This window comes from Nyctibius grandis, chromosome 5 (genome assembly GCF_013368605.1).
Source record: "Nyctibius grandis isolate bNycGra1 chromosome 5, bNycGra1.pri, whole genome shotgun sequence".
In the NCBI taxonomy this organism is placed as follows: Eukaryota; Metazoa; Chordata; class Aves; order Nyctibiiformes; family Nyctibiidae; genus Nyctibius; species Nyctibius grandis.
The window spans coordinates 74,702,124-74,714,867 of NC_090662.1; the positions used below are offsets into that span (position 1 = coordinate 74,702,124).

The 12,744-nt window shown below is 46.1% G+C and overlaps 1 protein-coding gene across 1 annotated transcript in view; it reads right to left on the bottom strand.

The window, feature by feature from the left end:
* TSPAN9 (tetraspanin 9) overlaps positions 1–11,657 on the bottom strand; it is a 186,637-nt gene extending 174,980 nt beyond the window's left edge. The window contains exon 1 of the mRNA XM_068401620.1: positions 11,577–11,657. The gene's annotated coding sequence lies outside the window, so the exon portion shown is untranslated. The remainder of the gene's footprint in view (positions 1–11,576) is intronic.
* Between the last annotated feature and the right edge of the window lie 1,087 nt (positions 11,658–12,744).

The window sequence follows — 12,744 nt, forward strand, 5'->3', positions numbered from 1 at the left end:
GCTTTACACAAGCAGCACAGAAGTATGCAACAGTCCTTGGCAAGCCAAGTGTATGAGTGGACTATTATCCCCCTGCTGCTCCCATTGCTAGGACCTACCAACCTGCTCTCCTTGCAGCCTTTGGCAGAACACGTGGTATTCAGCAGAAAGGTGGCTCTCACCTTTCTTTTCCCTGAAGCACCAGAATTTGTCTCCTCTACTACGTCAGAAATGCAATGAAAGGTAGGTACTGCCACATTTTCCACTCACTTCTTATCCAAGGCTAAATCCCTGAAGAACACAGGGAGTGTAAAAACACAAAGCAATAGGTCGACAGATGCACTAGGACACCAAACGTGAGGGTAACAGTGGGTCCCTCCAAGATGAGCCTATTTTTCCAAGCCTCTTTATAAAATTACACTTGTACAAAAGGACAAAACTTATATAGACTAATGAAAGTGCTATCAGTAGGAACCTGTTTGGTTCTTCCCTCCTTCCTTTCCCATCAAATGTCAGAGACAGGTAAGAAAAGAGAGGAAGAAGAATATCTGCATATAATGAAGAGAATTACTGTCCTCCTCTGTTACATTTCCTTGGGTACCTACAGCAGCACTTGGAGACAACCCCAACAACAACCACATTACTCTGGACTCTCTCTGCATTTGTGGCAAGAAAATAACAGATCACAAGAAGGTTTCATAAGGGCTCAGTGTTGGCCCAATTCATCTCCCCTTAACGTGAGCAGCATTAAAGATCAGACTGACTGACTGATCCCTCACAGAAATCTTACTTACTTGAGGTAACTGGATGTCACAGACCAAACCTGGAGAGATGAAGTAGACCAAAGTGAATTTTGTTGCCTTTTGGACCCATCTCCCATCACAAACATAATTACCTCAAGAGTACAGAAAGGAGGGATTGAAGGGGAAAAGAAAACCAACAGGTAAAGTTATGCTAAATCCCATCTGCTTCTGAACAAAAGGAGTAAGTCTAAACACTGGTCTCTAGGGCATAATATACTGATTTCATCTGGACTCAAATTTAAATAATGACAACAGGCAAAATTTTACAACTGACTCTCAGAAACTAAAGGGAAAACAGAGATTAAGGGAAAAAGCAAAACCTGTGTGTCAATTAAATCAGAAATACTAGTCAAAAAATCCAATGTTGCTTCTCCTTCGCATTTAGGTCCCCCATCATCACCAAGACACCTGATGACCTTCTTACATGTGCAAGAACAGAAATTAAGCAAGACCTTTCCTGCTGAACTCTCCTGCACCAGTCCCACTTTCTGACTGGTCTCATCTTTGCTTCTAGTACAACAAACCACTGCGGGAGTGAAAAATCACACAAAACCAAACAACAAAAAGCACCCCACTTTCTCCAATTCATACGGGTACTTTCAGGGCTGTAACAGCACCACCCCAATGTTAGAACTTTGCAAAAATAGCAAACTGACAAGAGTGAGACCAGGACTTCCTCCAACCACATGGAGGAGAGACACAGAACAGTACCATTTCCAATGTTTAAAACCCCATTAAAATTACTGCAGCTGCATACAAAAAGTACAGGCTGATTATTAAAAAAAAAGTGATTATTCACCAAACTTAGTCAACAGAAATGTTTCCATTATTCCATTGTTGGTGGTGGTTTTTAAGTGAATGCTTTCCCTCAGCCTGCCTCACTGTATCATGTAAGATTCTGAAACGCTGTTTCCAGAGCCTAGAAGCCACAAAAAGCACTCAAGCATATCTATCAGAAAATAATTAATTTCTAAATGTTTTCAGATTTCCAATATAAGGCACTTTTTAAAGGTGATAAGAAAACACAATTTCAAGAATAGTGTTTTCAAAACTAACAACTGCCCCTTTCAGAACAGTAAAGGAGCTAATTAGTTGCCTTCACCTTCAATCATTTCACATTCAGTTTTAAGAATTAATTTACCTCAAATTAACCATTGCCTTTGTTGCCAAGAGAAGGTCTTGTTCATTTCACAGTTCACACAGTCTATTTAGTACACCTGCTGGAGGACGTGGACACCTCAACATATCATACACGTCAGTTCTACACATCTTCCATAAAGTGAACTAATACTATATGAACATCAGGCTTATTGCTGATGTTAGGCTCTGTCAAGCACATGCAGGCAATCAACCAACCAAACCAGCTCCCTAGAGACACAAGAGACAACTTTATTTCAGCAACTGAATTAATCATACTAAAGTAAAATGTGGCTTAGCATAAAATAAAAATATTTTTTAAATTTCAATAATTAAATAATCCAAGCTCCCTACAGTTCCACTGCATAGCCGTTGGCTTGTTAGTCAAACTGATGCCACACACAGTATGCTGTCAACTACATTTAAGGATTAACTTCATTCACCACTGATGTCAGCCTGTTATGAATACAGCATGATCTCTAGCAAAGGCAGAAATGGTCTGAGAGGAGTCCTTCAAGTCACGTAATTCAGTGCCAGGTAGTGGTCCTCGCCACATCACAGGTACGCTGCTTGGCTTGATGTAAGCCAGGCCTATACAGTAAAATTAAGAAAGGAAAATCAAACGCTTGCAAGAAAACTGTTAGAGGAAAGAGATCTTGCTGTTCATAGAATCAGAGAATGGTTTCGGTTGGAAGGGACCTTAAAGATCATCTAGTTCCAACCTCCCTGCCATGGGCAGGGACACCTTTCCACTAGACCAGGTTGCTCAAAGCCCCATCCAACCTGGCCTTGAACACTGCCAGGGAGGGGGCATTTGCAATTTCTCTGGGCAACCTGTTCCAGTGTCTCACCATCCTCACAGTAAAGAATTTCTTCCTAATATCTAATCTAAATCTACACGCTTTCAGTTTAAAACCGTTACCCCTTGCCCTATCACTACATGCCCTTGTAAAAAGTCCCTCTCCAGCTTTCCTGTAGGCCCCCTTCAGGTACTGGAAGGCTGCTGGAAGGTCTCCCTGGAGCCTTCTCTTCTCCAGGCCGGACAACCCCAACTCTCTCAGCCTGTCTTCATAGGAGAGGCATTCCAGCCCTCTGATCATCTTCGTGGCCCTCCTCTGGACTCACTCCAACAGCTCCATGTCCTTCTTATGTTGGGGACCCCAGAGCTGGATGCAGTACTTCTGGTGGGGTCTCAGGAGAGCAGAGTAGAGGGGCAGAATCACATCCCTCAACCTGCTGGCCACGCTTCTTTTGATGCGGCCCAGGATATGGTTGGCCTTCTGGGCTGCAAGTGCACGTTGCCGGCTCGTGTTGAACGTCTCATCAACCATCACACCCAACTCCTTCTCCTCAGGGCTGCTCTCAATCCATTCTCCACCCAGCCTGTATTTGTGCTTGGATTGCACCAACCCATGTGCAGGACCTTGCGCTTGGCCCTGATGAACTTCATGAGGTTTGCACGGGCCCACCTCTCAAGACTGTTGACCAAGGTAAATGTTGATAACAAACTCAAAGAAACAAGAATCAGTCCAGAACTGGCGAGATGAAAATTCACAGGCAGATGCAACTGAAGTGCTTAGCTCATGCCCTCCAAGATTCACTACAGGGCTCAGGAGGTGCAAGGCTGTTGCAACAAATGATGATGCAAGGAACAGACCTCCTGCAAATCCTTCAGAAACTTGCATCTTTCACCATGTTGTCTACATGAGTGGGGAACTATACTCAACAGCCAGGCAATCTGTCCAATCACTGTTCACAGCAGAAGGAGGTCAGAAGACAGGGCTGCCTTCCAAACCAGAAGTCCTATAACATGAGGGCTAGCAAAACCTTGAAAAAAAAAAAAAGTAGATCTTTTCTCTTCTAGAATGCTCAATGATTGGTAGGCACTTATCTCCTGATAACTGTTAGGTACATCACCACACTTGGTCCTCTAAAATAAAGCCTACTTGTCTTTCAGTTCCTCAAATCATGTCCCAAGGGTAAGCAAAGTCTGTTTGCTTTTGTAAATGGATGCCCTGGACTAACACCATCAGCACCAAGTAAATACCTACTTCGGCTGTCACTGACAGTTTCCAGTTTGCTGTGGGGATATTTTGTACCTGAAGCATGGGATGAGTGTATTTTTATTAATAAAATTAATACCTACATCTCTAACCACTTTCAGGTCTTTGAAACGGTAACAGGGTTGTCTAATGATCCAAGCAGAAACAGCCTGATCGCTATCTACTTCTACTGACTTCAGAGGAACATGGAGCAGAGAACATAATCTCTCAGTTACAGCCTCTTAAGGGTAAAGGAGAGGGATGCCTTAGCAGCTCCAAAAAAGACAAGTGCCTTAAGAAGATTTTGAGAGGTGACTTTCAAGTTTAGAAAACAGAGGAATTAAATACTATTTGCTAAAGAAGGAAGAAAGGTGGACATTCCTGCACAAGGCAACATTTCTCTTTAAAGCTCTTTAAAAAGCAGTTCAGAAAAAACAGTTGCATATCTAAATGACTTGAACTAGTTTTGTTTCCCCTGTTGTGGTTTAATATAAAAACAGCAAGGAAGAAATGGACTACAGACAGCAAAACAGAATGTGTGGTTCTCTTACCACAGAATGAACTTCCTCACCTCTTCAAAGAGGAATTGATGGAGAACAAAACGGGAAGGAAGAGCTGAAGATGGAAACTACACAGCTGGGAAAACCAAGCTATGATGAGACACAACCAGGACTTTTTGCTTTCATAAGAGAAAGCAAGATGTAATGGTGATTTCTTGGGGGTCCTTGAAGAGTAAGAAACTTGAACTGGTGGAGTAAGAAAAGGAAAGCCTAAGAGCAAAAAGAGAGAACCTAATGAAGGCGAATTTTTTCAGGGAAAACTGACTGCTTTAAAAAAGATGTCTTGAGAAATTATTTAAAGAAAAACAATAAAAAGGGGAGAGTTTCTTATATAACTCTTAGGAGATATTTTGTGGTGACCATCCCACCAGGAAAGGGTGGGACAACATGGGACTTGGAAAATGGAAGCCATGCAGAGGAATTTACACTGGTGTAGGAACTTAAGACTCTCTCTGTTCTCATTTCCTCCTCCTGGTTCTCCCTAGAAGACCCCTTCTCTGCTTCACAGTTCTCGTCACTTTGCCTTCTATATTCGGAATAGAGAACACTTCCAAAAAGCTCCTGTTGACAATTAAGTCTCTTCCTCTCTCATATCCCTCTACAGATCACTGGTCTGAGCAATTACTTTTACCATGGCTTTCTTATCCTAATCTATGACCACATTCACCTGAAATATTGTCCTGGGTCTTCCCTGTTACCCACTTGAAACAGGAGAAGCTTTATAGGGTAGGATCCAGCCCCTCTTCCACCTCGAGTGATTGTGAGGGGAATAAGTTGGAAATTTTTCTAGAGTTGCAGTTCTTCCCCCTTGCTCTTCATCTTTGATGGCACCAAATAGCTCGGCAATAGGTGTCTACACAACTTATATGCTCTGCATAGCTGTCTCTGCTGCTATCAATAGCGTCCCAGGTGCTACGAAATGCAAAAGTCTTGCTTGTCCTGCCACTTTCTCCATTGCTGGGAAACAGATCAGCAAGAGCCTTTTTAACACTCAGAGCCACTGCCACTTGGTGAAACTTTGTGAGACAGCACAGCAGCACTGGAGAGATCCAAATGTTCTGCTGTATGAAAGAGAATCACGTTAAACTATTCATATTTGGAAGGTTTCCTTCACAGGCTTTTAAGCCAGCCATTTAGTTTTTTATTTTACAAGGAGACATGCTCCTGTCTGCTTGTTAGTACATCTCTTCTATTGCCAGAGCCATTATCCCATTCCCCGATGGTATTTTGTCCACATGTATATAAATACATATAAACAATACTCTGCACACTATCCTCAAGTGGAAACAACTTGCTAGACATTTTTAGAACATTGCTTTCGTTCCTTCATAACTTCAGCTGCACTTTCTTCAAACGAAGCAAAGCAACAATCTTCATTCGCATAAGGTTACAGTCTTAACATAAAATCCAATGCGAGGATGATTTTAGGATAAGTATATATTTGAGAAATCAAAGAACTGTTCAAAATAAAGCTAGCTGAACATCCTGGGCAGAACCACCTTACACTGAACTGTATACAGAGTTATGGGTAAAAAACAGCAATAGACACAGAGAAAGGAAAATATGCTTTCAAAAGCATTCTTGAATTACTCAACCTTTAGAAATGAGCAAATCCAAACAGAAAGTCTCCTTGCCTGTACTCAACATGAGTTTTGAGTATGGCTGCAATCACCATAAAAAGTGTTTGTCAACATACCGCCATAAGGCACTTGAGCAGACAGCATTTGCTACCAAATTGCAAAAGACAAGGAACTTGGGTTAGTAACACTAGAGGATGCAATGCTGTCTCTCAGGCTTTGCCCCTCTATAGCCATATTCATTTAGAAATTAGTAATGATTACCTAGAGGTTACAGTGAACATTGCGAGCCTTGAATACAGATAAAACTACCAGTCAGAAAGTACTACTCATCTACCTTTGTCGCAACATATTCTTTCCTACGAGTCCTTCCCACCAGTGTCCTAAACCCAGGATTCCTTCAACTTCAAGCCCTGCCTCCCTCAATCCTTCAGGTCAAATGACTTTGGTTAGGAGTGAACTTGAAGGACACCAAATACAGGAGAGCTCACAGAGTCCTCTGCTCTCTAGGATTTGAGTTGATCCCTGTTCTCTAGGACAGTCACAAGATTTTGAGCTAAGTCTCCTTCAAACCTGCTGGGTGTGACATTTCAGCTCTTTGTTCAGTGTACCACCTCATCCTTCCTTTTCAGATCTTCCTCCCAGGGGAGGGCCGCAGACTTCCTCTCCCTTAGCCTACTGCCTTCTCCAGACTCCTGCATTTTCATTTACTCCCCCTGAGTTCCTTCTCCAGTCTAGCTCTGCCTCCTCCCCAGACATGCCACATAAGGATAACACAGCTCTTGTGGTCCTATGCCTGCATGAGGCTGATACACTCCATCGTATCCTTATTATGGGTATACACAGACCAGTCCAAACAACTGTAAATCAGTGAGGACTACCCACAGCAAAGGCAGCTCTACTTTGACAATACCAGTGTAGAAACTAAAGATCAGCTCACACAATTCAGCTGATTCTAGAGGCATACAGTGACTTGGCCTCAGAAATATAATCGGTTTTTCACTAGTTAATGCAGTTTGTTTCCTTTTTTGCATTTGTAACAGGGAACATGGAAATAAACACCCTAGCTATTAGTCACTTCCACCTTCAGAAATATCAGGCGTTAGAACAGCATGACAGAGTTTGCATTAGAAAGGAGAACTCTGACAGCAAAAGGAAAAAGTGCTTTCAAAAGAACTTAAATAAGAAAAACTTTCCTGTTACACCTTTTGAAAGAAAGATTAATGCAAACTTGAAATCTTTTAAACTGATGTTATTACTTCAGTGTTATCATAATATCACAACATCATATTCACATCACTGCAAAGAAATGCTAAGCTTAATTAATACCTTGGTCCCCTTAAAGGCTTATTGGAGCATATGTTTATGATTTAGTTTGCCTCATCTCCCTGGAGCTATCCCCAGAACATGCCTATGTGTTTTATACTCTTGATTTTAAAAGCTTTCAACAATAGGATTTTTTCACCCCTCCTCAACAGGCAGTTTAACAGCCTAATACATCTCACTGCCATCAAAATGCAGTTCATTACCTACTGGGGATCCCATGTTTCCTATCTCTTCTTTCTTCTGTGTGAAGCACAGAGGTCAGATGCCTCCTGCTTTTCTGTGCTTGCAGTCAAGTCAAAGCAGCAGGGCTCTGCTCAAGGGTCGCACCTTATTCTACAAACTCTAGCCTTGAAGGTTTATTTCTGACAGCAATGAATGTAGGTGCTTGGAATATCAAAAGAAACAGTTTAATAGAGCCTGAAGAGGAAGTGCTTTCAAAAGCAGGCCAAGAAGGAAAGGTGAGGTAGGGGTTGAAAGACAGCTGAAGCACAGTGCTGTTTAACTGTGGCAATAGACAACTCACAGAGATGCATGACTTTCCCAGAAACACCTGTGCAAAGAGGAAATCATCCAGCATCTTTCACTGGAGAACAATGTCCTGCCTCACTACAAACACACCACAGAAAGGACGTCACTGAACCAGAGGAAGTGACCCAGGAGACCGATTTGATGGGGTTTTTTTCCCAGGAAACATAGCACTGACATTCAGCAATGCAAGTTTCATCTGAGAGAGGCTACAAGGAGCAGCAGAAACAGTCTCTGGAAGTCAGCTTTAGAAGACAAGGAGAGATGGAGAGAAAGGACAGAGTGCACTAGTGATAGCTCTTTTGTCTCCAATAGAGCATGTTGTTACACAAGCAAAATACACGTTTGTATCTTCCCAGTGAGCACTTCTCAAAATTTAACTCTAGTATGCATTGTACTGAGTGAAGAGAAGGCAGTTCCTCAGCACATCCCTACTTTACCACAATTTCACTGCCATGTAGAGAGGAAAAGACCAAGACCTGTTTCTGATCCACTCACATTCTCTGGGTATTGCTAAGCTGGCCCTACCAGCATTGACTCAACCCTAAGGTCTGTTAACAACCATAAGTTAAGGGCCTTCAGTCCCTACCCAAGCTATGTTGTAGGTGTTCCTGTCTCCAGTCATGCCTATGTATGATCATCGACCCTGTTGATCCAGCCCCTGACCCATGGTGTGACTTCCTCACTTGACCTCAGACCTGCCGCATCACTATGGACCTGCTCAGTGATAACTGGACTGTGTCTGACCCTAATTACCATCACTGGGCCTGATCCTGACCACCTGATTCATGTCTCAACTTGATCTTGGACCTGCCTTATCACCACAAACCTGCCTGGTGATCTGGACTCTTGCTTGGCACTGGCTGCCTCACTCAGTACCATGGGCTGGGGCCCTGGCTGGTGGGGCACCTGCCTTGCCAGCTGGGCTATCAGACTTGGCTCCCAGCTCCCCATCCCTAACCGAGGGCCAGCTGTTCCACGACATGTGCTCCAGCCCCCAGTGGTCCTAGAAGCCCTCCACCAGACTAGCTCCCATTTATCCATACCTTTCTTGTCTCTGAGGGCAGAAAACTGGAGGCAGCGTTCTAGACTCTGTCTAACAAATGCCAAGTAGAGAGAGATAATCACTTCCCCTGGCATGCTGGCTGCAGTCTTATTAAGGTAGCCCTGCATATTGTCAGCTGCCTTTGCTTCCAGGGCACACTGCTGGCTCATGCTCAGCTTCTTTAAAGCGTTCTCATCTCTTTTTATGTATCAATAAATTTAGTGACATTCTTGCAATGTAGAAAACTAATGGGGCATCAGTCACTTGCAAATAGCACAACACTGAAACATGACAAAAGTGAAGAACTGAGATGGGTTTTCAACTGTCAAACCCAAGTGCAACAGGAATGTTAAACGCACTGCTTCTAAAACAAGCAGTCTCTTCGAGGCCCAACCAACTCCATACCAGCTCTCACAGAGTAATACTGAGACAAAGTCTTGGATTCTCTAGTGCAAACTTGCTAGTTTCACATGCCACAAATGTGAAAGTAACTCCTTCAACCTGTGCTGCAGCCTCAAGTGTTGTTTTACCATTTCATTTTGTGCTGTTCCCATGTTTCACTTTTTCATTGCAATGTTTCAGTTTGTATATTGAGGAGGGAAGGGTTAAACACTAAAAATACACAGTTGTGTTGGAAATACCCTCGTGGACAGGCTGAGGTTTGGCATGCTTTGGAAGCAAATAACTTAAAATAGCATCGAAAGCAAAGACTGCAGGATATGCATATTTCATTTTCTGTGAAAATAGCCACAATAACTAAGATAACACTGACATTCCCAGTTAACCCTCTATCCTCCTCAAGAGAGATGAACAGGATCATTCTAACCTCAGAGATTTGTCCGAATAATGCAAAAGATGCTGCATTAGTTATATTCCCATCTTAAGGTCTTCTCATGAAGCTTTATCCATGACAATTAAAGAAAGCGTAGATGCCCAAAACCAAAACTGCCATGAGTTCTATAGTCCCATTATAGAAAAGGCCTTGTCTGTAGGATTTGCAATTTGAACAGCACAGGTCTAAAAATATGAACGGGAAAGATCTGGAGGCAGAAGCTACATTAGCTCCATCAGTTTTCACTCTCAGAGCTCAGAAAAAATGCAAAATGGAAGCCAAGGGCATAGAAATACGAGGAGTGATTTTTTTCCTTGGTGTTATCAACCATACGCACATCACTGATAATTTATTTTTGATATCTTTTAAATTATTGAGTGCTAACTATGGCCCCATATTCTATGCTGAGATAACTCACATGAATGCATTTCTTCAGTGGCTACTATCCTTTGCCATTATACGCCCTGGCTATAAAGAACTTCACCTATCAACTTAACAAACAAACCATTAAAACTACCTGTGGCACCAGCTACTAAGAACTTTGCTACAGTAATATGATAAGTTTTGTCATCCGCACGTAAAGTTTAGAAGTAACAGCACAAACAAGCTGCACGATTTGACTCTCATGGCTGGAGAATAACCAACTTTTCCACAGTCAAATCTCAGATAACTTACCCCAAAGTCTTAAAATAAGTCCAGTGCAGTCAGGTAGGAAAATCGGGTGTCCCAATTCCTAGCCCTGTGCTTCAAACCACAAAACCATACACAGCAAAAGCATTAAAAAAAAAAAGAGTTGATAAAAGGACTAACTAAAGAAATGCAGCTTTATTCACGCTTGGAGTCTAGTTTTTCCCCCAAAACAGCAACCCCATACCACAGGTCCTCCTCTCTGCCCATCTGAAAGCCCTTTTGAGAGAGGCTGAGCTCAGGGAGCTCCCACCTCCCATCAGCAGCACGGTGACAGGCGGATATCCAAGGTTCAGCAAGAAAAGTTTCCAAAAGCTTGAACAGGAAAAGGCGAAGCTGGAGACAAGTTTTACATAAGAAGGGAGAAGGCAGCAACCGTTGGCACCACCTCTTCGGGCAGCTGCCGAGGGGAGCTGTCAGCCCACCGGCCAGCCGTGGGCTTGCCCCCCATCGCCCCCCGGACCGCACCCTCCCTCCCGCCACCCGGGCTTCCCTCCCGCAGTCCCACGCCTGCTCCGGGCCCCACGGGGGCTTCTCCGCGCTCCCGCCCACCCAAGGCTCGGCTCTGCGCCCTCACACCCCGCTTCAGCCTCGGGGAGTGTGCAAGGGGGGGGAAGAAAGGGAGCCCCGCGCCTGCAAGCAGCGCTGTTGGAGGCGTATCTTCCCGGTGGCGGGGAGAAATCCCCAGCCGAAGCCATCTGCTCCCGTGAGGGATGGGCAACGCGGGCCCTCCGGCGGGGAGCAGGACCGCGCACGGAGACGCCGCTGGGCTCGTCTCGTCCCTCTGAACTAACTTTCCCATTTCCGCAAAAATTACACCGACAGCGGGGAGTTGGGGGTTACTGTTTTCACCGCACGCTCCTTACCCCCACAAGCCTCCCACGCCCGCCCGCCGGGACCCCGCCGCTCCCCAGCGCCTCCAGCCGCCAGGCCAGAGACCCCCGGCCCCTGCGACCGGCACCTCCCGGCACCCCCACCCCCGGCTGCCCCCCGCTCCTGCCATCGCCCACGGCCGGGAAAGCGCCTGCAACTTTCCACCGCCCCCCGCGGCGCCGGGTCTCACCCGCGCGTCCCTGGGCCGGGCCGTGCCGGATGGGGCCGAGTGGTGGGGGAGCTGCGGCGGCACGGCACGACACGGCTCCAGCTCCTGCCAGCGGAAACGGGAGGAGGGGCTCGGACCGGCGCTACCGAGCGGGGAGGAGCAGGGGGCGCTGCCCAGGGGAGGCTCCAGACCCGCGGAGGAGGGGAGGGTGCGCTGCCGGCCCGATCCTCCAGCGCGCCTCACGCCGCCCGGGGCGGGCCTGGCTCGGTCCGGAGCGAGAGGCCGCCGCCTTCCCGCGCCGGATCCTCCTTCTAAGAGCTCAGCCTGGAGCCTGCTCCCCTGGGGCCCGCCCCGCTGCCTGTGCCGCCCACGCTCCCTACGGCAGCCCCCCGGAACCCCCTTGGGTCATCCCCCGCCTGCACCCTCCCGGAGCGGGGGGGGCTGCGCTGAGGCTGGGGGCACCTACCGCCTCCCCCCCTCAGCTGCCTCCCCTGCCCTGAGGGTCCTGCGGTTGAAGGTCTCGTCTGGGTTCACGTAGGCACGGGCAGTAGCCACGCTAAGCTGTGAGCCAGCAGGCTGGGATGGGTGTAACCCACTGGCGCCTAGACCGCTGCTGCCAATGGCAAACCTATGGCTAAGCTGCTCGTTGGTCCCAAGCCCACGGCTGCCAATATATGGTTGTGGCTTCTAGCACGGAGGGTAAGCTCGTCTGAGTGCTCGTGTGAGCTCTCTGCTCTGGCAGCAGGAGACTGTAGTGTCCACAGCACGTTCTCTGTGATGCTATGTGAGAGAAGGCCATGAGGGAGATCCTCTGAGATCCTACAGAAAGTCACCACCTGCCTGCACCTGGGTGTCAGTGGAAGTGCAACAAAAAGTTAACGGAGCCAACTTTACACACTGTCTCCAGCACAGGTGTCTCTCTGGTCTTAAAACAGCTGGGGAAGGTTCTGGCACAGGCCACTGAGCAGTGTCATGTGAGGGGGAAGTGGCCTAGAATCGGGACAGAGATACCTACAGAAATAGACCAGTGCAGTTATGGACATGGGCCTGCTGGGAGGAACTGTATTTTACAGTCTATGAAGAGCAACTCAAGGCTCTTCCGTAAATAATTCTGCAGAAGGAAGATCTGTTTCACATTCCTAGGTCCCTTGTGTATTCTCATTTCCTTCTCTGGTGCTGCTGTTTTTAT